Raw genomic sequence first — 4013 nt, 5'->3', positions numbered from 1 at the left:
CCTGCAGGACAGCGGGGCTGTGCAGGGCTGCAGCAGGAACCTCCCACGCTCTCTTGCAGTCCTCTGGGGGGATTTTCTAGGAGCACCTCATGTGTGAAACGTAGAGCGCAGCAGCTAGTTACCTGTGTTCATAAACTGTTAAAAAGAAAATTGTACAGAGATTAGCATAAATAAATTGCTTTCCTCCAATAAAATGGGAAAATTCAGGCACATCTGTTTCCTCCTTGTTCTGTGAGCAAGCACGGGTGCCTGCACACTCTCAGGCCCCTCAGAGCTTCCCGCAAGCTTTTTGTGATTTTAATTTTTCAGCACTGCCACGTTGGGATCCCAAGGCTCGTAACCATAAAACTGCTCAGCTCCTTTAGGTATTCTTGAATTAAATATCCTGGATTACCACCAACTGAGAACCAAACACTGAAGGGCTACGGAAAACTTTCTCATCTGTAGTTTCAAGATGCCTAAAGCCTCTTGAAAATTTAAGGCTGCTACGAACATCTCTGGTCTCCTAATGAGAGTACTCTTGATATCATCTCCGATTCCTAGTTTGAGTTGTGGAAGAAATCACAGGTTGTCCTTTTCTTCTTAGGTTTCACCACTTCAAGCAGATGAATAATTCATTATTTTAGCTGAAAAAAAATAGTTCTGTCCCTGATGATCTTCCCAGTCGACGTCCCATGCAGTTTCCATGTTCAAATCCCAGTGTTCCCTCCAACCCCGGGGCTTGAGCCACTCAGGCTTGTCTGCTCTCACAACTCCCGCAGTCGATGCTCTCTGGGGAGCTCCAGGACTTCGTGTCACCTCGGGAGCGTCTCTCCTCATTCACTGGTTGTCCCAGAGTTTTGGTTACGTGTTGGACTCTGCACTGCGCAAGCCCAGATGATGATTGATCTTCAACTGAAGAGCAAACCCAAGGGCTGCGCTCGCGGGCCGAGACCATTTGCAGTTTTCATCCCTGTCCAAGAGGGACCAGAGGCCACTGAAGGATTCTGCTCTCTCTGATGTTCGCAAGGGCAGGAACACTGGTACAGAGCTGCCACCTGGAAACGAGGGCACATAATTTGCTAAAAACTAACAATGTTCAACCACCCTTCACCTCCGCGTTTTACCTCATTAGGTGTAAGGGAAGAGGGAGGAGAAGCTGGAAAGGAAAAGGCCAGGCTCACACGAAAGCGGGGGAGGTCAGTGGTATGAAACTGTGGTGTTGGGTTTACTGGGGAGTTTTTATCAGATTTAATTATGGGGCGGGGGGGGAGGGCAGCCCAGCTCTGAATGCTTTCAATGGGAAATTTGTTATCAGATTGCTGAAATCCATCAGGCCAATTCTTCGAACTTGGCAAGCAATTAATGCAGTTGGCAAGTTGAGAACGCTTAAAACAGTGCGTAAATGTGTTTGGATCCAAGTTGCAGATTATGAGATCCTCAAAGCTGGTGCTGCTTTTACAGATTTTGCAAAGTGCAGCCCAACAAAGTGGGTGGGTAGCTCACCGCAAAAAGCACCAAGCAGGCTCTGGGGAAAGGAAGGCGAGGGCACGCTCTTAAATCTGGACCGTGTGACTTCATCTTGGGTTCCAGCTCACGGGGCTGCGTTTCCCTCTGGGTTCGTGTCTTACCCTCGTTCTCAAATATTTTGACACAGTCAGAGCTACGCTCCCTATTTTCAGCGTATTTCACATGCATCTTGCCTATCATTTAGCGGCAGGCGTGAGGAAGGAGAGAGCAGGCTGACTGCAGCCCACCCTTTGCTATCACAGTATTTATTAGCAGGCCTTCCAAGGAAAGTTTGAAGGCCCCTGGGTGCTCCAGAGCCCGGCGTGCCTTCAAAACGCTGGTTGTGTTGTGCTCCAGAGCCTTTCCTACGGCCTGTGTTCTCCTGGCTGCCAGCTCACGCGTGCTGCTTCACAGAGATAAGGGCCGGGGCCGCGCGGCGCAGCTGGGGTGGAATCTTCCCGGCAGCCTGACTGCGACTCCCCTTTCGGGTTTTTTTGTTCTTCGCTGCCTACTGGGAGCTGCTTTTCCTGGTGGGAGGCAGAGAAGCGGCAGATGTGAGAGATCCTACCCTGGAAACACACGTTTCCCATGATTTGGGCAACGAGCCCGTCATTTTTAACAAATTATTTATGGCTTTAGCTGAAAGCGGAGATTTAATAAAGATACGGCTTTGAGACCTGGATGAATTTTCCGATGAATCAGTCCCAGCTGTTTCCACCACGTAGCAAAGCAGTTTCAGGCACCAAGAAGGAAACTGGGCTTTCAGGGACTGGAGCAGCCCAAGCGGAGCTGGCGATTTCGTGGGAAGCGACAAAGCCGATGGGGGAAGCTGTGCCCAGAGCCCGACGAGACGACGCGGATGGAAAAGCAGCAGACTGGCTCCTTGCCCACGCCGGAATTTTATCTCGATGGTAGCAAAACCTGGCAGAGTTCAGCTTTAAACAGGGAAATCCGTTTCTCTGTGCGCTGCAGCTCCCCGGTTTAGAAGTGGACTCGTCTGTATCCTACCGGTCGCCAAATGAGAAGAACAACTCTGAGGCTGCAGCACGGCCGGGCAGGGCGCACCTCTGGAGGCACCTGGTGGCGATAACCCGGCCACACTCCTGTTTTCTGAGACACAGGAGCTGGGCTGAGCAGTTTTGGTGAAGGTGGATTCATCAGGAATGTGCCACATTAATATTTGGTTTTTTAAAAAAGGAAAAAACCCCGCAAACGGCTGGAGGCCAAAGATTAGACATTTGCTCAACTTCTAACAGTGTAACACACGTATTAGAGAACTTAAAAACCTGAAATTGTTCTCCCCATAGAAACCTTACAAAGCCTTTTCCTATTTTCAGGCTGCCTTAAGGCCCCAAAGCTCATGAAATAATGCAAATACACGACCACGATCAAGAGAATCGAACCAGTGCCAGAGAACGACATTTAATGCAAAAAGCCTTCCCACCCCGCGGATCGGCAGAACGGGTTCCGCTGGCATTCCCTCGCGCCTGGGTCAGCGCTTCACCTCCTGCTTCACCCCTTGCAAGCTGTTCAGGAAAAAACGTCGCAGCGGTTGTGCTGGGCGGCTGCGGCAGGGAACGCGGCTGCGGATGAGAAGGCCGCTCAGAGAAGATGTTGCCTCCACTACAGCTACACTCATAGGAAATGCCGCTGCCCTACGGAGATTGCAAGAGAGAGCTCTCCCTCGGCTTTTGCAGCACGCTGCAGGGCAGCAGAGACAAGGGTTTACACGATTTCTAGAGCAAATAAACAGGAAAAAAAGCACAGAGTGTTTTGCAAAGGGCTAGTCGCGGGTCTTGGGAAAGTCGTCGCTTCTCATCCTAACGTCAACCTCTCTGCTGCTCCTCGGACACTTCGAGTGCCTCAGGACTCGAGCAGCATCCTCTCGGGCTGGCCCCTACGCTCACGGGCTTCACAACGGATCGAGAACTACTGGGCTGATGAGCAGGAAAATCTGTAGGAGTTAACTCGTAACCGTAACTTTCACAGCAGCTCACCAAGAACAGCAACGAGGAGGACTTCTGAATAACATTTTCAGTGTAAAATTATGCCTACAGGCTCGGTAAAGACAGATGCCAGGGCCCAGGGGGAATTCTCACACCCGTCCCCAGCTTGCCAGCAGCAGTCCAGCCTAAGGATCAACTTTTTGTTGCAAACTCTAGCCTTGTGACAAACCCTTCTGATGATTTTTGGCACGTAGGGACTTCTGAACAGCTACGTGTTACATGGCTCCATCTTCACAATTACTAGGAAAACTCTTTAGGGTCCAGAGCTTGTGTTTATTCCCTATAGACTATTTTTTTTTCCTTTTTCCAGGTTCAGTGTAGAATTTAATAGTGCTAAATTATGTGATGTTCTTGAATTATCATAAACAGACCTCCAGAGCCCAAATCCTCACTGAAGTCACCAGCAGGAGGCGAGGCTGTATGTTGTGGGTTCACTTTTTCATTTCTGTTTAACTTATTTATGCAGTGGTGGTAAAGTGTTTTACTGCTTCCTATCTCCCACTTGACCGTACTCATCAG

Source organism: Apaloderma vittatum, unplaced genomic scaffold (assembly GCF_000703405.1).
Source record: "Apaloderma vittatum isolate BGI_N311 unplaced genomic scaffold, ASM70340v1 scaffold23214, whole genome shotgun sequence".
Taxonomy (NCBI): Eukaryota; Metazoa; Chordata; class Aves; order Trogoniformes; family Trogonidae; genus Apaloderma; species Apaloderma vittatum.
The sequence above is the reverse complement of the archived record's forward strand: the minus strand, read 5'-3'. Positions refer to the sequence as shown.